Raw genomic sequence first — 23,566 nt, 5'->3', positions numbered from 1 at the left:
TTCCATTATTCCTCATTTATGTTTCTCTGTAGTGTCCATCCCATACCACCTCATTTTATTTTTTTCCCAATCTACTTTCTGTGTTGTCATCAGATCAGCCTTCTGTAAATGCAAATATGATCCTACCATTCCTTTACTTAAAATTTTTTATTCTGTCTTCAATGCCTGCATAACAAAATCTAAAGTTCATTTACAAAGCCAACATCCATGTCATTTTCCAGAACCTGATTTACCTCCTTATCTATGTCACCACTCTTTGTTGATCATGTGCTGCACTCCTCTCCTCTGTGCTTTTGCAAACCCTGCCTCCTCTCTTTATACTCTCTCATCCTACTTGGAAGTGCTAATGGTGCTTCCCAAGAACTAGTACCCCTTCCTTTCCTTGACTCCCTACCAAACTATAATCCCTTGCCTTTGTTTCTACATATGCCACAGGAGGAAGTTTGAGTCAATTAGAAGCAAGGGATGCCACTGCCAGGCCCACCCCTCCAAATCACTGGTCAACAGGGAGGACCCAGGGGAGCAGTCACAGGACCCCAAGGCAAAGTCAATAGCTGGAGCTCCTAGGACCCTAGCATGAAACTTGAGCACAAGCTTCCACTTGACCTGTGAGTGCAGTGGGACATGGAACATGAAGTGGGCAAGAAACAAACCTTTATTGTGCTAAGCCTCAAGGACTCTACATTTGGTATAGAGAAGCTACAATTACTTATCTGAAGACTGTGTCCACCCTCTCCTTTTCAGCAAATGTCTATAAGGCATCATCTATGCAGTGCCTCTTGCAGGAAGCTTTCCATGATACTTCCAGATTTAGAGACCACATGCTCTATCATTCTTTATATTCACCGTAGCAGTTGATACCTTTCTTATAGCAGTCTTCTTAGAGGGAGTCTTTACAAATGTTCTGTAGCTCCCCTGAAGGCAGAAATTGTCTTTGTATATTTATACCCTCAGCAACATGGTGGAGAAACTAAAAGACCTTCAGTTAATGTTGTATAGATAAATGAATGAGTGAAATGAATTGAACGCATTTATTAAAGTTTACAAACATAAAAGTGGTATTTGATTAGTATATTCATCAAAAGTCGAGAACAATGGTATATTTTTAAATCTATTCCTTAAGTCACAGGGTGTGTTGTTAATCATTTCTTGAGGAACCAGCCTTGCAGCTTAATATAGATAATTCCAAATTTAAACTCTGCTTTAATCATGTTCTTTTTCCAGTGCTTTAGTCAGATATAACATCTCCTTGCCGTGTAACAGGTTTATAACTCAATTGTATCTAATAAAATGAGGAAAACCACAGGATTCGATTACTTTTGATCACTTATATAAAAGATAAACTGTTCTAAGAATAGCTATTTGGAAATCTCAATATTTTTTGCACTGGTCTTTTGTTTATGTGAGTAAATTTTAATTTCAAAATTGTTGCTGTTTATGACAGCGATGGGGTTTATTAAATGGCCTCAGTTCTTAGAAGCACACAAAGGATGAGGCTATTTTGATAGATGTCCTGACTGTTGTAGAAAGACACATAGAACCAGATGGACTCTGGGCATTTTGTGGCATTTACTGTTGTATAAATATACTTAACTACAAAAAGGGGGGATCAATGACTCTTTTAAGTTTTCTCATGGCTACCTTTAAAACTACAGAGTTAGATTAAAAAAGAGTGGAGGACAAATCAGGGAAGCTTGCTACAATTAGGTGTTAAGGCTTAAGGAAATAAAATAAATGATTTAAAATTTATTTCGCCCTGCATATCATAACCTGAATACCAACTAGCCCATTCTTACTGAAACCTGGGGACAAAAAGGTAGAGGGAAAACAAGCAATTGAACAACATGTGGTCTCCAGTAGAATTCAAACTACCTATGATCCTTTGCACAAGTGTCTCACCATAATTATTTCTCAAGGGAAAACAAAGAGACATTACTGTAAACTTATGCCAAAACCAGAACGTGGGCAATATTTGTTTTGCACCTTTACAAAAGCAGAATTTAAGTTACCTCTTTTATTTCACGGACTCATGTGAGTGCTATCAATTAACATATGGCTTCTTTACAGGTAAAAGTTACCTTATAAGTAGCAATGGACTTGACATTGTACCATCCTCAAAATTGGCTATCCATGTTATTGAGACTTAGTCTCAAATGGAAAATGGTGTCACTGCACTAACATTTAGGAAACATGTCAAGTTGACCTTTCCATTCACTTTTATTTTTTTAAAATCTTTTAAAGATTTTATTTATTTATTCATGAGAGACACAGAGAGAGAGGCAGAGACACAGGCAGAGGGAGAAGCAGGCTCCACACAGGGAGCCCGACGTGGGACTCGATCCCCGGTCTCCAGGATGAGGCCCTGGGCCGAAGGCAGCGCTAAACCGCTGAGCCACCTGGCCTGCCCCTCCATCATTCACTCATTCACTTTTAGTAGATGATGAGAGTTTATGACATCTTGGGGTTTCCAGATAATTTTAGATATATATATATATATATATATATATATATATATATATATATATATGACTATAATCAGGATTCATTATAGCTATCATCATTATAACTAACTTATTACCTAAATATCATCCATATTTCTCAAAAAGGAAACTGTAACATAATTAAAGAAATTGTCCGATGTCACATGAGGAGTCAAAATCCCAGCTGGATTTCAAAATCATTTTTCTTCAGATATTGTCCTTTTTCTGACAGTTGCATAGTATTTTTTAAACAAAGAGCCAAACACAGAGCACCCAGATGGCTCAGTGGGTCAAGTGTTACTCTTGGTTTGGCTCAGGTCATGATCTAGGGGTCCTGAAATTGAGCCCCACGTTGTCTTCCACATTCAGGGAAGAGTCCACTTGTCCTTTTCTTTCTGCTCCTACCCTGTGCTCACTTGATTTCTCTCTCTCTCTGGAATAAATAGATAAAGTCTTAAAACAACACAAAACAAACAAACAACAAAGAGACAAACAAGAAACAATTTTATTGCAAACTTTTGTTGTTCTATCTAAACTCCTCAGAATATCCAAATTACACTTCCTGCTTTCCTTGGCAAAGTCTACTTATAACTGAGTTGTTCCTAGAGTGTTGAGTATCTCATTCAAGGTCTGTTAAACACTGCAAACTGTAATTCTGATTTTATGGGTAGTTATTATAGGAAATCCCTAGGACTTTTCCTTTTAGAATAAATCAATAATGACCTTATGCTAGTTTGCGGTTTGGTTCTTTCTCTTGCGTGTTTTAAGTATATGAGAAATCCTGTAAACGCATGTCTGAAATGGTCAGTATGGGGTCTACTAGGGAAAATTTAGATAAATGCCTTGGCTCCAGAGATTGGTAGTCACTGGCTCTACTATATTAGCTGAGCTCCCGACAGAGCAAGATGTGTGTTGAGGCCACAGCAAGGCCAGAGGCTGGCTGTGAACAAGTAAGGATAAAGGGAAAAAGAGACGGAGGGCTAATCTTCAAATCCCAGGTGCTTGCAACTTTCTGAGGGGCATGCCAGGCAACACAGGACGTTCATCAGGAGACTGAATTAAGCAGATTCTGCTTTGTCTAGGCTGGGGCACATAGAAGGTAGGAGTCCCCTTGTTGCCTGCATGTGGACAACTGCAAGCAGGCTCAACCTAGCTCCATCTTGACTCCATCCTTGACTCCATCCAAGTGTAAGGGATGTCTGGAAAAGCAAAGAGCAACTCAGGAACATCTTTTTGCATCAGCCTCCTAGAGTTTCTAAAGATAATAATTCCACACCAAAAAATCAAATAGTAAGTTTTTGTTTGTTTTTGTTTTGTTTTTGTTTTGAGAAGACCCACTTTCCCAGACTGGATGCTAAAATCTTCAAACTGTGTGGGGTACCTGAGTGGTGCAGTTGGTTAAGTGATGGACTCCTGGTTTTGGCTCAAGTCCTAATTTCAGAGTCCTGGGACTGACTCCTGCGTCAGACGCTGGGCTCAGCACAGAGTCTGCTTGAGATTCTCTCTCCCTCTGCCCCTCTCACTCATGTGCTCTCTCTCTCTCTAAAATAAATAAATAAATAAATAAATAAATAAATAAATAAATAAATAAATAAATATTTTTTAGAAATGAAATCTTTGAACTCTATCCTTCAACCTGCCGGCGGTGTAGACAGGCTTGTCCTAGCCTTATAATTATTAAAACTCTCATCCTTGGGGGACCAAGTGAAAGGCCTCCTAGCCACTGCTCAATCCTCCATGAAGGCCATGTGTGCCCCAGGAATATACAAATATATGCAATTTTGTGTGTATGTATGTAGAAAAATGTCTGGGCAGATAATTGAGTGTTTATATTTATGGATGGAATGCCTCCATATGCCATGTATCTGGATGAATTTGTGTGTGAGGAATTCTTTTCCCTGAAATAGCATTTTTACAGCCTTCTGATTTCATCCATCTCTAAAAATAACATGGTCAGCACCTAGGTTGAGTAACAACAAGATAGAGGTAATATCATGCAATAATAGATCCATCAGCTCCCAGATGGTATCACCTGTAATCTTAGAGAACTTCCTTCCATGACTCCTCTTATGGTTTTGGGTTGTAAACCCTTTTGTTCTTATTAAATAAAAGATCCAGTCATTAATAGTATAAATGCCAAGAATTAATTAGACCTTGGTTACCAGAAGGTGGAAAGGGGACTAAGAGAGTTGGAGTGAGTAGGTTAGGACCCATTTAATAGAGGAAGAGCTCTCTATTGCCAAGGCCTTGTTATAAGTTCCCATCTTCTTGAGTCTACATGGATTCAGTGACCATCAAGCTGGCCCCATTCTTGCACTAGCTGAATTCCCTCCAGGTCCTTCCCATTGTGTTTTGAAAGTGACCTTCCATGATGCAAATCTGCTTATTGTGCTACTTTGAAAGTCTCTCAATCACTTTTAGGGAGAAAATTCAGCTCCTTATCTTAACACAAAAGCACTTGGATCCAATTCAGAGCACTTCACTTCAGAAAGGGTTTTGACAAAAGTGCGTCCAGAGGACAGTGATAAGGTTGATAGAGGATCTGGAAATCCTGACAGGATACCTGTCATAAGGAACTTAGGGTCTGTATATTGGATGAGAGAACATTACAGTAAAAACCTTTGAACACAGGGAGAGGGAATGTGCTAGAACCAGTTAAGTAGAGGATACAGGATACAGGTGCTTACTCAAACCCAAGAAGAAGCAAGTTCTGTGATTCTGATGGATATGTCATCATCTGCTTTCATTTTAGTTTGCACATCTGTACAGCAAGGTAGTGGCCATCTCTGCCTGGCAGGGCTGTCATGAGGTTCAAGTTGGCACAATTCCTGGGCCAGTAGTTAGCAATTGATAAAAGCTGTTTATATGATTACTACTTCCATTATTTCCAACAAGACCATTTAAAAAATGTAATTAACCACCTTGTAAGGTAGTGAGTTGCCTGTTGTGAAAAAATAAATCCTTTTTGGGTGTCCTGGTATTTTTATAAAAAACCCTCATCTACTGATGCATATGTGATGTAAAGAGAGCATGATTTACTTCCTCTAGAAGAATTTTCCTCCCCCTTACAATGAGGATGAGCTCTGTAGCCAGTTCTCTGGTTTACTGCTGGGGTGGCAGCGGGTTATATAGTTAGGATTCTTATTAGGTATACAGAGTAAGCCCCGAGGTGCCAGAAAGACTGGGATGCTATCTTCCCAGCTTCCGTCTAAGAAACTTGTTTAGGTCTTAAATGACAGAGACCCCCTGGTTTACCTGGTCGTTGGAAAAATAGATTCAAATTCCAAAATGATTGCATAGAGTAAGAGCCCAGGGTTCTTTCCATTTCCTGAATGGGGCAACAGGGTTTTGTTGTTGCTTCTGTCCTTTCTAGAAGACAACTATCTCTCTCCTGTGAAGTAAGGGGGAAATGCATTGTTCTTCACCTCTACCTGAGGAGTATCCAGCCACTATTGTGGAAGACATTTCCACATGGCTTTCATCCCCTTGTCTCAAGTATAAGGTTTGGGAGGAGGGGGCCAATGTGCTTATAATTTATTGTAAAGTGATTAATAAGAAATCTATCTGTGATCCAGAACACCTTGTATGTACATGCAGGATAAAATTAACAAAGAATATTTTAAAAGCTTGCTTATGTGACCATTGAAGAAAAAGATCAACTGTTACTAATCATGGAGATGTAGAAAAGACTCATTAACTTAACAGAAGTATGGACTTAGCAGAGCCATGTGTGGACTTGTGCTATGTTCAGTTTCTACAGACATCATCTTCTGGAGGGAAGGGGAATTTTATTCCCGGTGCAGTGAGGTTATTAGTTAATGTCATAATGTGGCAAAATATATAAGACTGGCAGAGGATTATAAAGAATAATATGTGGCTCTGGCTCTTGGTCTGGACATCGTATTTTTATTAATGTGAGCTGTGATTCTTTATAACATTTTGGAGACCACATCACACCCTCTGGCTATTCTGATTATGTGAAGGTCTCAGTGGAGCAAGCAGAGCAGGAATTTGGGCCAGTGAAAGATTTTGGAAATAATATACTGGTAAAGCTGGCTTTCTGTGTTGTGTATAGTACGTGAAAACTCATTTCCATCTCAAGGACTTTCACATTGCTGGTTTTTCCATTTGGAATATTTTTTTTTCTCTCTGATATTTGTGGTCTTCTTATTACTCACATCTTATCCTCACATTGTTTTCTTTAGGAGGTTTTTCTTTTGGTCCTAACTAAAATATCGCTAGTACTCTAAAATATCCAGAGACCATTTATCAGGACCCAAATTTATATCTATCTGCATCTATACACCACTATCCATCCATCCATCATCATCATCCATCCATCTGTCATTTGCTGTCTTCCTACTAGATGTCAGGCTGTTTGACATCAGAGATTCTGTCTTGTCTTCGAGTTTATGCCCACAACAAGAACAGTGCCTGGGGAAGTGTGGGGACCTAGTAGCTATTTGAGGATGAATGCACAAGTTTTTTATCTTGTGAACAAGCCCTCAACTTTTTTTAAAAGATTTTATTTATTTATTCATGAGAGACACAGAGAGAGAGGCAGAGACACAGGCAGAGGGAGAAGCAGGCTCCATGCAGGGAGCCTGATGTGGGACTTGATCCCAGGACTCCAAGATCACACTCCAGGCTAGAGGCAGGCACTAAATCGCTGAGCCACCCAGGGATCCCCAACAAGCCCTCAACTTAAAAGATTTTGCAAACTTCTGTGTGCCATTATGCTGTAATTGCTTAAATAATGATCTCTCTACTTTCCACTGCAAGGGAGATATTTAATGGAGTCATGAAGAATCTACTATACCCTCTGTTTTCTGATTGTGTCCTGTTTGGAAAGTGACACTTCTGTCTAAATAACTTTAAAAGCCACACTCTATAAATCCCAGTGTAAGAGAATACCATTGAAATTAATATTTACTCTTACCTCTACCAGTATTGGACCATTATCTATCCCTCCCTTCCTCCCATTGAAACTGAACATGTAATCTTGTTTCTACCTATGGATGGCCCCTTGTTTGCTCTGTGGCTTTCAGTTCCTCTTATCTCAGTGGCTTAGCTTCTGGAATTATCTCTTCTTTTTTGAATAATTCATCTTTTTCTTCCCCTTGGGTCAGCTTGCAAACATGCAAACATTATATTCTGTCTGTTAGCATGTGATAGCTGTTGTTCTTTCTCTCCTTCTATTTCCTTTGTGCAAAGACTCCCAGAGAAGTCATCCGCTGTCCTATTTGCGCTTACCTTCTGCACACTCCCTCTTTGACCCTTCCCAGGTAGATTTTAAGCCACCCTTATTAGGAATACCATCATATATGTTTTGCAAAACCTAGTCAAAATTTGAACTTCTCATTTTAATTAAATTCTAGGAAGCATTTTATACAAATAATGGCCAGTTCTCCATAAAATTTTGTCTTCTTTTGTCTGGGATGCTCTCAATATCTTCTTATAACTCCCTGGTGATTTCTTCTCAGTCACATTAACTAATTATCTTCCATAACCCAAGCTATAAATATTTTTTAATTTAGGATTTTAAAGCCAGCCAGATTAAAAATATAGCATAATCATCAAAAAAGATAGAGGCAGGAGACAGAGGACTCAAGGCAATGAGTAGAGAAACAAAACAAATTAATTCTCAGAATGATATTGAAAAAGAAAATCCCTTAATTATAACTGCAAAACAGATTTCAAGATCAACTGGTCTAGACAGGTTAGAAGACTCTGGAAATTATGTTTTGAGGGGGGTAGGAATTAAACCTTAAATTATTAGACAGTTTAGACAGATGAGAAGTAGTTCAGAGGGATGTTTTATGAATTTTCAGAAGCTGTAGAAGGATTTAGATGTCAGATAAATCAAGATAAAAAAGTAATTATTATCTTTACAGATAATGCAAAAGTTGTACAAAAATAGGAATTTAGCAATAGTACCCTACCTGACTCAGCAGAGCATATTTTCATAGTCAGAATACTGAAGTCAGGGGTGCCTGTGTGGCACAGTCTGCTAAGTGTCTGATTCTTGGTTTTGGTTCAGGTCATGATCTCAGGATTGTGAGATGGAGCCCTGTATCGGGCTGCCTGCTTAGTGAGAGAGATTCTCTCTCTCTTTCTCTCTCTCTACCCCTTCACATGCATATACTTTCTCTCTGTCTCTCTCACTGAAATAAATAAAATAATTAATTAATTAGTTATTTAATTATTATTATTATTTTTTTAAAGAATACTGAAGTCAGCAAGCATGCATTTAAGGCTGCTGAAATATGTTTATATTGGAGTCCTGGGAGTGGGCAAGAAGTGGTAGAAATGAACCAGGGTTCTAAAGTGGTAGATAATAGACAAATTGAAGCAGGAATAAGAGGCTAGTGTAGGAAAAGTACTAAGGGCAGAGGGGAGTTAGCTGCTGGGAGGAGGAGGGAGAGCAGAGAAGAGGCACCATTTCTTGAATATGTTGTGTTTTCAGCTCTTAGCACTAATGGCATATTTATTATCACATTTAATAGTTTGGCAATAAATAAAAATTAAATGGTAAATTGAATAAATCCAGCTATTATCTCACCCCAATCAAGCCCATAATTTTCCTTCCTTCTGGGTCCCACATTTGTTTTCTCTTTGTTTCAAGTACTGTGAATACCTCCCAGGCAAAGGGTGCCATCAGCCTATGGAGGGGGGCGAGGGCAGGGGCAGGTCAGAGGGGGCAGTGGCAGAAAGATGTTCCTCATTCAGGTGGATTATTCCATCACTTTCATCACCAGAGTTGCATCCCGAGATCCTAAAAGGCCTACAGAGCAGGGATCTCTTGAGGTTCTTCCACTCTGTTCTTAACACATCTGTATGTCTTACAGAGAAGGCTATGGCCAGGGACCCTTATGGCAGCTATGGTCTTGGCATCCTTTTTTGGAGAAAATTGGGAGTGAAGTCAGCCTTAAAGAATAGGCTACTAGAGCCCACAGATCTCAGTATTCCCCCTTTCTTGGAAATTTCACATTGCATACAGGAGTAGTAATTGACTACATTTTTAAACTCCAGATACTATCATACTAATCATTTATTAAATGATTCAGTGAGTGAATTAGTGAATAGAATAACCAAGTAATGCCTGAATGAAATAATTTCCCCACCACAGGAGTGAAACATGATTTGCTACTTCCTTCAGGTGGACTCCAAACTGGTGAGCCAGCACATCCTTCCCTAACCACATCTTGATGCCAGAGGTCTGACTAAGCAGAAAGCAAATAGTCCATCCAGATGCCAAATTATGCCTGAGGAGGATGGAGGCTTTTGCTTAATTTAGTTTCTAAGTGAAGCTGCCATCCAAAATCTCATCACTATGAAGAAAATCTAATGGGTCAAACACTGAAGTATCCAATTCATAGACACAGTGAGGTAATCCATACCACCCATCACCCTGTGCATTTCTGAGATGTCTGTCCCTGCAGTTCTTGATGAGAAATTATAGATCCTTGTCTTGGAGGGAGGGAGCTTATGAACCCTTGTTTTTTCAAGTTGCAGTGTCCAGTTGGAAGAGAAATTCAGGAAGAGAGAGTTATATATATCTTTTGTTTTATTTAACTAAGCTGTCATGCAATGGGGAGCAACTGGGAGTGATGGACAAAGTACAGGACATGGAGTCGTAAGGGATGATTTCCAATTCGGTGTTTTTGTTACCTCTGTAAGTTTCTGTTTCCAAATCTATAAAAAGATGAGGATAATCCTTGCCTCAAAGACTGATTGTGAAGGTTATTGAGGCATGCAATCTCTGGATGATCAATTCAGTGACTATTTTTATGTACCAGGCACTGGACCACTTATTGCAGTGACCTGGTGCTCATCAGAGGACCTGGGGAGGTCAGGACCTATCACAAGTCTGAGGTACACCATGGAGTTGCCCATCAGCATTAGTTTGGTGGGAGTGTCGGGGAGGGACAAGAAATGAATCTTTCTAGGCACAGAGATGCCTTTTCCAGGAGTATCCTGTTAGAAGAGAATTATTACTTTATTTCTCTACTTTGTGATTCAGAATCCCCATAGATTGAAGGGAAATGTTTCTGATTTATGGGGAGTCAAGTAGAAAGAGGAGGGAGAGACAGAGACAGGGAGAAAGGGAGCTGAGCTGGGATGATGAGGCCAGGGCTCTAAATTTAATCTATCTTCATTTATAAATCAATCTGGGAAGGAAGTCATAGCGATAACAGAAAAGTAAGGGAACACATGAGATGTTGTGAATGAAAATGTTCAGTCCTGTATTTGCCTTGACTAAATATGGCAAAGAATCTGCTGTCTTCCCAGCACTGACTGAATACGTCTGCTCCTTTGACCTACTGTCTCCCACGCTGCTGGATCTTTAGGCAGAAATGCCCTGGAGCTTGCTTGCACTCTAAAATTTCTCCACCCTGGCCTCTGCCTTTTCATCCTTCCCTGTATGCAGAGGAGTGGCCATCAGGTGGCTTCTCTAATAACATATTTGCATTTCAAATTGACCTTCAAAGCTTTATCCACTAAATAACTATTGGAAGGAATCTCAGCCATTAGTGGAAAAAAGCTGAGGCTGAGGGCTACAGGTTTTATCCAGTTGAGCATTCCCCAAAGGTGAAGTTACACAAATTGGTCAGTAGTTTACTGAGCCAGTGTGTAATTAGAGTTAATTTCATGAACCTTAAAGTTTGCCAAATATTGTGTGTATAATTTTGTGTACTCTTCCCAGGGGTCCTATGAGAAGGGTTGTTGTAGCACAGTGGGCAGTCAGTTTTGTTCAAACTTAGGCACTGCAGTCAGAATACCTGGGCCCCAATTCCAGTTCCCTTATGCTCCGTGTTCCAGCCCCCGAGCCTCTCTCATCTGAGCCTGAGTATCCTCTTGTCAAAAATGGGGTTACCCACATGAACCTCACAGGCTTTACTAAAGAATTAAATGCAGTAATGTACAAAAGCACTCAGCATAGTGCGTGGAATATGGTAAGTGCTCAATGATGAAAACTATTTTGTATTTATTGTTACTCAAGTTTTCATGGAATTGCTCTTAGCCCTGAGCCAGAGGGGTCTCTACTCTGTGCCTATGCTTTAGAGCCCCCTCCCACATTACAATCTTCAAAAGTAATAAATATATTACAAGAACACATGGGTACATTTATCGGGGAGCTGGCACTCAGCAGTAACACCTGCTACATAACCCATAGCCTTAAATATCTGTTCTTGTAACTGTCATGATTCAGGTCCCAAAGAAAAATGGCATCAAATCTCTTGCTTCCAAAGACTGCATCCAGGTGCCCTGGAGGTCTGTGGATGGTGTCAGGGAAATAAAGAGAATGGACATTAGGGAGGATTAAGCAGCAGGAACACTTCAGTAAACTATAGTATCAGATGTAAGAGATTCTTCTGTATGAAATCACCACTTCCCGGAAGTGCCGTGGACCCAGTTCCTTCTCCTATTCCTGCTTTGATGTGGTTCTAGAAAACTCATAAGTTGCTACTCGCAGCAGAGGACAATTTTATAACATTCATTTGCTTGCATGTTATAAAATGAATGCAAAATGAATGTTATAAAATTAGACACAGACATGTGTAGACCCGAGACATAGATTGTGGTGTTGATTCTCTTCTTTGCTGGGCATTGAACATTATTAATGGATTAGTTTATTTATTTATTAATTTAATTTATTTTTTTAAGTTTGTATTTATTTATTCATGAGAAACACTCAGAGAGAGGCTAAAACATAGGTAGAGGGTGAAGCAGGCTGCCCATGGAGAGCCTGATTCAGGACTGGATCCCAGGACCCTGGGATCACACCCTGAGCCAAAGGAAGATGCTCAACCAATGGGCCACTCAGGCACCCCTATTACTGGATTTTTTTTTAAAGCAACAAACAAACATTAACTGACCTGTAAGTACTTTTTTGAAAAACTCAACTTTGATTGTTTCTGTATAAAATAGTATGTTTGTTCTTTTTCTCCTTTCCCATTACTTCCCCTAGTCCTAAAGCTATTAGCTGGGGCTAAGCATGGAAAGCATCCCTGGCAGACAGGGTTGGGGAAGTAACCCAAAACAAAGTGTTAGAGCTGGTGCAGTGTGAGAAAGGCATCACACGGGGCATCTTGGAGCTGGGTTTCCAAGTCCAAGTGGGATGAGGAGGACATCCACAAAGCAGGACTTCCCAGTATGGAGTGTTGGAGCTTAATCCAGGAAAGCAGGGCATCTGCATAGCCGAGCTGTTTAATATGGGGTGCTCGAACTCGGTGGGAGTGTGGAGAGTGCTATGGGAGTGTGTGGTCTGGCACAGAGTGTCAGAGAAAGTGGGCTGAGGAGGGCATCTCTGTGAAGGTGGGGGATGCCATGGGATGTAGAGGACAATTAGGGTGGGAAAGTCTTTCACGTGGGAACTCTGCCCAATTAGTGATATAAGAGCACAAGTCAGGTGAGGAGGGCTTTTGTTTGGGGTTATAACCCCAAAGGGACACCACCATCAACATGACGTGTTGGAAGAGAGCAGGGGCCTGAGATAGTTTCCATTGGCCAAACTGGGACAATTAACCATCAAAATAAGTAACAACAATCCTAGATAATAGATACCCTACTGTATAGAATAGGAAGCCATAGGTCCATACCTTTGGAAATAAGTAAATGAATACAATTGCAGTTTGGTGAAGAAGGGGGTTTGAACATAGTAGTAATGCACGTTTCCACAAAATATTTATTAACTAGGAGAAATGTGTAACTGTGCAGTGCGGAAGCCTGCCAGATGCCATGCTAATCAAGTGATCAGTGTGAAAGCCTTCTGTAACGGAAGTGCCCAAAATCAAAAGCCATCTGATGGGCCACACAGAGCACTACCTGGCTTCACTTCATTGTCTCCAGAAAATGATATGTAAACTGAATCTGTGCACAAGAAAACCGCAAACAGCAAAATATTCTTCTTAATAACTGATTTATAATCTTCAAAAACGTCAGCCATAAAAGTCAAAGAAAGACCGAGCAACTGTTTCAGATGGGAGGAAGCTGGAGACATGACAAGTAAATGGAATCTGTGATTCTTAACTAGAAATGTTTACTCTAAAGGGCATTATTGGGAGGCTTGGCAAACATCAACAGGGTCTGAAGATTAGATGTGGCAATGAGATGTATAATGGGCCAGTGTTAATTTTCTGATTTTGACCTTTGTGTTGTAGGTATGCAAGAGAATGTCCTCCTTTGTAGAAAATGCATCCTAAGGAGTTTGGAATGAGGAGACATTAGGTTTAAGAAAATGAACATTATGTGTACTGCACTTGCAACTGTCATGTACACTTGATATTGCTTTGAAACTTAAAAACACATTAAAAGTATAACATTTTATTTTTATCTGGTATAATTTGCATTTTGCTTGTAATATTAGTCGATAATCTTGAAGATTTTTAAAACATATTATGAAAAATTACATTTCAAATTCTTCTATTTAACTTAATTTTAATGCAAATATGTTCAAATCTATACTCTTTCAAGGTAATTACACTTTTCTTGATACATAATTAATGAGGAGCACCAGTTTGGATCCTGATAAAAACAGAAAAAAACAAGTGTTCTGAGAAAAAAAAAAAAGATGCTTATAAAAAAATAAAATCCTCAGAGAAATCTCGTTACATGTTTAAGAAATTCAGAACAATGAAAATGAGCAGACTTACTATTAAGTATGAGCCACATTATACCCACCTACAGGATATTACAGATTCTTAATGAAGATTTAATTACTGATTAAAGCCATGAGACTGTAAAAGAGAATTATTCCTATCGTAAGTCTGGCTTTCCTATTATGAGATGCAGAAAATTATGCTCAGATTGGACAAGAAAAATAAAACAACTTGAAATTTTCTATTTTAATGGATGATGGGTCTGGAAAACAGTTGCCACATGCTTCTAACAGTATAGGGACGCTTCTACAAAAACACAATCTGACTCTGATTTAAATGAGTGATAGAAATTTTCCATTTGATGATCATGCCCAAAAGTCTAGTGTTTACTTTTTATAAAAGAAACATTTTTTTTTTCAAATGTAGAAAGGGAGTGGCTTTCATTCAGTAAGTTTAAAGAAAACATATTTTTGTTAGCACTCTTACATGTTTCACATAAATCTTCAAGGTCAACTTTCATTAATCAGACGTAGTAACTGGAAATTCTTAGGTATTTGTATGGAATAAAGTAATGATGTGATTGTTGGAATAGAAAAACAACTGACAAATAAATAGCAAACAATAGTATTCAACCAAGACAAGTAAACACTGATACAGAACATGGAATAATTCAAAGGATCATAGTCTCTCCTGAAGCACAATGAGGCTTTGGATGGCACTGACAGCCCAGAATCCACAGAAAACAGTGTGAATATCTAGGTTCAGTGGAACTGATTTTGAAATCCACTATCAATGGCCACATCTATGAATGGAGGCCAATGAAAGAAGGAAGGAAGGAAGGAGGGAAAAAGGAGGGAAGGAGGAAGGGAGGGAGGGAAGACAGAAGAAAAACAGGCAAGCCATGAAAGACCTGGCTTCTTTTTTTGTCCTGTAAAAATATATTCCAAATGTCTCTGGTGCTGGAGAGCTTCCCCTGAACTCTGCATCCTCAGATAAGGGGACTTGCTCAGTTCTCTGCTCCTAAGGGTTACATAAGCCCCCCAAACCATTATCCTGCCTCATCTATGCATTGTTTTTAGGCTTTACAGAACTGTACTCCACAGGGTGGCACTGTTTATTGAATGATTGTATGAAGGAATCCTTAGGCTACCAGATTTCCTCCAAATTCATACAACAAAACTTATTTCTTCCTATTCCTTTAACTTTGCATTCTCTTCTGTCTCCCTCCCTACTCCCCTCACCCCTTTTCTTTCTCTTTTCCTTTCTTTCCCCTCCTTCTCTCTCTATATTTCTCTTTCTCCTCCCTTCCTACCCCAAAGGTATAATAATAAAATGAGGCAATGTGTCAAAATGATTTTACGTAATGGGTTCTGATTGCTTTACCCCAAGGGCTGCCTGCCCATTAGGTGTGATTCATCAACAGAGTATGACTGCCAGAAGAATGTAGCTGCTGCCAAAACACTCTTCAGCTGAGCTGAACCACAAGCAAACAACCAGAAGTCTGCAATGCTCATTTGCATCGTAAAGAGCTATGTTGGGGTGAGTGGAAAAATGCATCTATTAGAGAAAGTTACCAGGAGGCCTCCAGTCATGCAGACACTGGCCCAGTTTTGACACAGCAAGGAAATGGGATTAAATACTCTATGGGGCCCTTGTGATAACTGGGAGCTGGATTCCCCTCTGTCAACTCAGTGTACCCCCCCCCCAGTGTCCTGGGGAGCCCTTATCATGGAAGGACATTCAATTCATGAGGGCAGGGAGTAGAGATTGATACCAGAACAGGTATCTTCTACAAAGCCAATCATTGGACTATTTTAAGAAGATGCATTTTCTTTTAACTTTTGAAATTTTCTATTCTTTTTTTGGGGAGGGGATTAAGAAGATGAATTTTTAATATAAAGACCAGCTGTGCAATAGTTTTGCATGGGACAAGGAGCCTGAGATGGGTTCTTCATGCAAGAGAAAACAAAAAAAAAGAAGAAGGAACATCTTTTAAAAGTTATCTTCCATGGCAAAAAGTATCATGGGTGTCATTGGAGCCATTTGAAATAATGTTGTGGATTGAATTGTGTCCCACCCTCCAAAAAACATGTGTTGAAATCCTAACCTCGGGCACCTGTGGATGTGACTTTATTTGGAAGTCAAGTCTTTGCTGACAAGTCAAGAAAAGCCATACTCGGTTGCAGGGGTGGAGCTAATACAATGACTGGTGTTCTTATAAGAGGAAACATGGACACACGGAAACTGAGGCAAAGACCAGACTGAAGAACTCACAGCCCAAGAAACAGCAAAGATCACCAGAAACCATCAGAAAAAAATTCCACCTCAGAGCCTCTAGTAGAAACCAGCCTGGTTGCCACCCTCATGTCTGACTTCTGGCCTCCAGAGCTTTGAAAGAATAAAAGTGTGTCAGTTAAGGTCACCAGATTGTGGTTATTTGTTATGGCAGCCTTAGAAAATGAATACAGATGAGTAGCTTTGGACACTCAGCTTAATTCAATAAATGATTTTTGGAGGGTATATAGTTTCACAAAATTATGAATATATTCAAATAAGCTTGAGAACAGCCTTCTTGTTTGTCTGGTACCAACACCTTTGTTTGATACTACATTTGAATCAGAGTTCTGGAGAGATCATATTCACTTAACATCCATGTTTTGCATGTGTTTGCTGGGCACTTATTCTGTGTCAGACCCTTGCTATGAGCAGGGGAGGCAGCAATGAAAATTTCATCATACGGAGAATGTCATACTCAGGGGAAACAAGTGGTGGTGGTGGTGGGGGATGTGGAAATACATAGCAGTGCTTGTATTCCAGGAGGGCCTACCTGAAAAACTCACTTCTGCAACTCAGTGTGACTTTTAGGATCCAGACCAGAGCTCAGTGATGTCCAGCTGGATGCAGATGCTCATGCTCCAGGGAGGATCACTGAGTAATGGGTCCCCTGAGGCACAGATTTCTGCCCATGTGCCATATTCCCAAGGAGAGCAAGCTACTTTGGTTCTAGTCCCTCTGTCTTGCTGTTTGCAAGTGAATGACTGAATCCCTGGCCCAAGTCTCAGCCTGTTGACTGGGGCCATATTGCTCTTGGGTAGATTTCCTGGTTTTATTTCTGCCTGGACAGCACTGGACTATAGCTCTTAGGTGCCTCCCACTGTGGTCCACCCAGTTGATCAAAAGCCATTGCCTTCAAAGCCATTATCCCCATAGTATGGATATGTGTGTGTGGGGGGGGGGGGGGTGGGTGGGTGGGGCAGGATGGAGTTGAGACTGCTGCCTTTTGAGGCTTTATGCCCCACTGTGCCCAGGTATAGCCCTATCCATTTACCATCTACCTTGGCTTCTGCCTCTGTCCTACATAGGATGGTGTTTTGATTGCTCAACCATCATGCTTCAAATCACAGCATAAAAAATAATAGGTCTAACCCGGAACTCCTGGTTTCCTTAGTCTCCCAATTTGTTTTTACCCTAGTATTCTCCAACTCAGGAAATGGATCTTTCCATTTGATTACTTAAGTAAGAAATATTCAAATTATCCTCGATTTCTCCCACTCTCCCCCACATTTGATGCCTTAAAAAATATTGTTAATTTCATCTCAAAAATACATTTCAAATTCATCCTCTCCTCTCCATCTTACTTACCAAAGTCCTAGTATAAGCTATCCTGTTGTTTTTCATGGATTATTGTCATTAGTCATTCTTCACACTCCCTGCTTGACTGTCTCTGATATTTTACGACATGGAAGTCAGAAATGTTTTTTTATTAAAAAAACAAGTCAAATTAGATTCATCTTATATAAAACACTCTGTTGACTCCTTGCTACCATCCATGTGATCTTGGGCCAATTATTCCATGCCACCATGCCTCATTTTGTGTATTTCTGAAAAGAATGCAATGGTAGTATTCCTCCCATTGGATATTTGTGACAAACAACTTAACAAACACAAATGCCTCAGGCACAAAGTAAATGCTCAATAAATTTTATCTTTAAAATTTATTTTTATCAACATTATTGTCAGTACTACTCATTATTTAGAATAAAATTCAAGCCTAGAATTGTGGCCCTCTATAACCTACCTGTTTCTGTCCTGGTATCTTGTGCACTCTGTCACTAAATCCAACCATCGGCAGTCCTTTAATCTTGTTTTTACCCCAGGATCTTTGCATGCACTGCTCCTTCTACCTGCTAGCCTTTTCTCTCAATTTTTCTCATGGCTGACATTTCCATCTCAGAGATCATGGGTCAGATATAGCCACTCTCAGAAACATCTCCAAACCTTCCATTGTACTCTACCTTAGCTCTAGCTGTTTTCTTCATAGAAAAATTAGAATTATAATTATAGCTCTTTACCTGTTTGTTGTTGGTCACGATGCTTCTTATCATCCCCGTAAGGTCAGGGATCATGTTTATCTCATCAATGTTACATCTCTAGCACCTAACTTGACTTCCAAGAGTTACACAATACTTGATACTTATGGAATGTCCTCAATCTACCTTCCCAACAATCCCCACTTCACTTCCCACAGGCAATGCTGTATTCTTTAGCCATGTGATTTTTCTCCCCAGTTCCTTAATTTACCCTCCTTTTTTGCTCCATGCTGTTTCTTCTGCAAAGGATTCCTTTCCATTCATCCATACCTCTACTCCCATCCTCTGACCCCAAGGTCAATCAATCCTCAGTCCTGTTGCCCTCACTATATTTTGTCTCCATTGTGCCATTTATCCCGCATCAATATTTCCCACTTATAAATCTTTCTTTTTCCTGTTAATATCTAAGACAAGCATTAGTCATTGTGTAGAACATATAAAAAGATTGCTTAAGGAAGTTTTGTTAGGATTATATCACCTTTGAATAAAGAGAGAATGAGGGTAACTTTATTCTCAAAATATCAAAAACAACTTTATTCTCAAAATCTCAAAAGCACTTCTAACAGTGTCTGACACCAAAGATATTCAATAAATATTTGGTGAGTGAATAAATGAATGCATAAATATTGAAAATCTTTACTTATGAAATGTATGTCAGTCAGAGTCCTGGCAAGAAACAGATGTCACCCTCAATCAAGTTAATTGAGGAAAGTTTAAGAAAAAGGTCCTTGACAAAGGTGTGGGTCAAGGTTAGAGAAAATCAACACAGGTTAGTTGTGGGAGTGTCACATCAGAATCTCTTACCTCTCTTAAACCCAAAAAGGCCAGGGGAAAGTCACAAGAACCTGTAAGAGAGGCATGCCTGATAGGAGCTTTGCCTAAGGCAGGGACACAACCCGAAGATAGCAAGATACTGGCCAATAGGATCCAACAGTACATTAAAAAAATTATTCACCATGACCAAGTAGGATTTATCCCTGGGACACAAGGCTGGTTCAACACCCGTAAAACAATCAATGTGATTCATCATATCAGCAAGAGAAAAACCAAGAACCATATGATCCTCTCATTGGATGCAGAGAAAGCATTTGACAAAATACAGCATCCATTCCTGATCAAAACTCTTCAGAGTGTAGGGATAGAGGGAACATTCCTCGACATCTTAAAAGCCATCTATGAAAAGCCCACAGCAAATATCATTCTCAATGGGGAAGCACTGGGAGCCTTTCCCCTAAGATCAGGAACAAGACAGGGATGTCCACTCTCACCACTGCTGTTCAACATAGTACTGGAAGTCCTAGCCTCAGCAATCAGACAACAAAAAGACATTAAAGGCATTCAAATTGGCAAAGAAGAAGTCAAACTCTCCCTCTCCGCCGATAGCTTCTGAAGGAGAGAACGGGTGTCCACCCCTCCCTCTTTGACACTTGGATTTTACTTTGCTGTTTCTGAATGACATAGCAAGAGAGCCCATGACTGTGTTCCTAAAGTCACTCAGGAAACAGGACAGAGTGTGGATCTGGAAGGGCAGATGGGAAATATGGGAGAGAATACAAGGGAGCAAAACAGTAACACCATGAAACATAAAGCACCGTTTTCTGGTCCCTACACGTAATGTCAATACCAGCAAATAGCAACAAAAACTAGTCAGTGCCTGTTACTCTCATTTCAGAGATGAGACAACTGAGACTTTTAAAACTTCAGAAACTGGCTCAACGTTTCAGGCAGAGTTAGTAAGTCTGAGTCTGGACATCACACAGATAATTCTTAGTTCTGCTCATCAATAGATGGTTTCGGTTTGTTTTTTAATTGTTGTTGTTTGTTTTTGAATGTTTATTCAACAAGAGAGGAGAGCTGACCCAATTTGCAGTAGACCCAGTTTTTAGACCCATGTCTCTAACCAATTAGTTGTAAGTCGATCGGGTGAGTCAGTGTCCAGTGTAGCAGGATGGCAGAGCTGAATCAAATATACATAAAAGTACAACTATCAAAATCAGGAAATTTAATAATTTAATATTGACATTGTGCTACTGTCTAACCCAAGATCCAGATTAAAAATTCATCAATTATCCTAATCATGTAATATATAGATTTTCATGTACACATAATTTTTTTCTAAATATTGGAAGGTCGGGGTGTCAGGGGGGCTCAGTGGTTAAGCATCTGTCTGCCTTTGGCTCAGCTCATGATCCTGGGGTCCTGGGATTGAGTTCCATAACAGAGTCTCCTCAGGGAGCCTGCTTCTCCCTCTGCCTATGTCTCTGCCTTTCTCTGTGTGTATTTCTCATGAATAAATAAATAAAATCTTTAAAAAAATAAATATTTGAAGTTAATTTGAAGACTGTTCCTTTATTACTAATTTATTCTCTATTTTTTAGGGGAGTAGGGCAGAGGGAAAGAAAGAGACACAATTTTAAGCAAGCTTCAGGCCCAGCCTGGAGCCCTAGTTGGGGCTCAATCTCACAATCCTGAGATCATCATGACATGAGTGGAAATCAAGAATTGGACACTTAACAGACTAGCCACCCAGATTTCCCTATTCTGTATTTTTAAAGAACAAGAGCCTTCTCTTTTTTGACCAAATTATGGTGATTAAAATCAGATAACTTTTTATTGATGTAATGCTATTATGAAATTTAACTTTTAGCTGTGCTTCCTGGTCCAGGATCCAATCCAGGACCACATGATGCATTTAGGTGTGAATTCCACTTCATCTTCTTTGATTTGGAACTATTCTTACCCTTTACTGTTCCTCTCTTGACCTTGATTTTTTTTTTAGAAGTTAATAGCAATGACTTTGTAGAATGCCCCTCAATTTTAGGTTTTTACTATTTCTGTATGATAGATTTGGTTTACGTAGATTGAGACAATATACAATGGACCAGGAGCTGCATGTCTCCCCCTTCCAGAGGCACATCATATAGGTCTCTCCAGCATCGGTGATGTAGAGTGGGTCCATTAGCTAAGGTGACACTTTCCAGCTTACTCCAATGTCAAGATCCTACTTCCCCTTTGTGATTAATGAGTTAAGTGCAGAGATATCTTGAGGTTATTGTGAATGCCTCATTGGTTAGCAACCCCATCTCTTAATTGGATAGTCCAATCACAAGATCAGAGATCATATCAGTTTTAAAAATTATATATTTAATGCTTATGGAAAAAGGAGGAAATAGAGGTAGGGAGGAGGGACGTTGATGGGCAATGCCAGAGTACTTGGAGATAGTCAACTCTGTGATGGCCACAAGGAGGTGTACATCCTGTTTAAGCAGACGCAGTGGGTTATGGCACAAGGTGTTGAAACCATCTGACGTTTGCTTTCCCATATACAGAGACCACTCTGGTGTAGACATAGAGGCACTGGCAGCCTGTTGAGCTTGTCTGATTGGTTCATATTTCAAAGACTGGAAGTCTGTTGTACACTTAGTGTCTGCCTCTGGCATTGTCCTATGTTGTCATATTTCCAGTCAGAAGTAGGCTCCGGTTCTATGCCCCTGGGATGCCAAGATCCCTCTGCTCTGCTGAGAGTTTACGAGTTGCTATAAGGAAATCCTTACATGGATTTCTGAAGCTTGTAGGAAGACTAAAACAACAGAGACAAAAGTTATTTTATTGGTAGGAACAGAGGTCCTTACAGGCTCCCTGCCAGCTATCTTAACTCCTTGTCATAGCACTTTCCAAAACACCAGACCACACCAGTCCCCATGACTGATAAGGCACATTTAGAAATATATAAGACCCTCATCCAAATATCTCAAGCAAAAGAGAATCTTAACAGTATGTAAGCATTCAGTCCATGTGTAAGGGAAGTATTCACCTTAAAAAATTATCCTCCAGTAATTAAGATCTACAATGTCAACATTCCTGTTCTCTATTTATAAATCTGTGAACAACAGTTGTTGGAAAGGAGTCTAATTTCAAGTATTGTCTTTCTGTCATTCAACCCATCCTCTTCACAAACACAGTCAGTAGTATTTAGAAAAATCTTGGAACAGGGCATACTATTTACAAAATAAGCCCTCCCCTGAAGCTTTGGGAGACTTCTATCATACAGATAGGCTCCTCCTGCTGGGGAACAGGACTCCAGTCACAAGAAGATCCCACAGAACAGATTCTGAGCCTTTTCTTGAAGCATTGTGTGCAAGAGATAGTAAGGTGGTAAATGTACTTTAAAATAGTACAAGTAGATATATAAATAATTATAAAGCAAAAGTAAAATTAATTATTAAGATTAAAGTTATTTCCAAACAAAACAAAACAGAAAGGCTTGCCATATGCTGCTTCAGGACACATGAGAACCCCACAGCCCAAGAGACTTTGTGAACACATTATGAATCAGAGAAACACCAGGAAAGCACATTATCGATTATGTAACATACTCTTAAAAATAATGTTGCTAACTCCTCTTCCAATCTTTCTCTCAATTTTGTTTTCTTTCTTCCTTTCTTCCCCCACCCCTCCACACCTCATTTATTTACCAAATATTTACTGAGCATCTGTTTGGTGCCAGGCACTATACTGAGTTTAGTGGATACAGGTTGGGTTCCCTGCTCTCACAGAGCACTTGATCCAGTGGACAGAGAAAGAAGAAATAAACAAATCAGAAAAACACATATACCACATATTTAGAGTCATAAGCTATTTTTTTCAACAGTAGTATACACAAGATGAAAAATTTTAACGACATGAGAAAGGGGCACCTGGATGATTCAGTGGTTGAGTGTCTGCCTTTGGCTCAGGTCGTGATCCCGGAGTCCTGGGATCGAGTCCCGCATCAGACTCCCACAGGGAACCTGCTTCCCCCTCTGCCTGTGTCTCTGCCCTTCTCCCTGTGTCTTTTATAAATAAATAAATAAATAAATAAATAAATAAATAAATAAATAAACAAACCAACCAACCAACCAACCAAGAACAAATCATGAGAAAGAGAATGATTTAAGATGTTTTGGGGCTGGGGTAAAGCCGTTAGGGAGAGTTTCTGAGGACATGACAATAGAGTAAGGATTTGAAGGTAAGAAGTACCTTAATAAAGACCTGGAGAAAGACCAGCCCTGCCAACTGGCAGAAGGAATGACAAACCAGGGATGGATGAGGAGCACATGGAGGAAGGCCAGTG

This window comes from Canis lupus, chromosome 14, assembly GCF_048164855.1.
Source record: "Canis lupus baileyi chromosome 14, mCanLup2.hap1, whole genome shotgun sequence".
Classification (NCBI taxonomy): domain Eukaryota; kingdom Metazoa; phylum Chordata; class Mammalia; order Carnivora; family Canidae; genus Canis; species Canis lupus.
Note: the sequence above shows the minus strand (reverse complement) of the source record.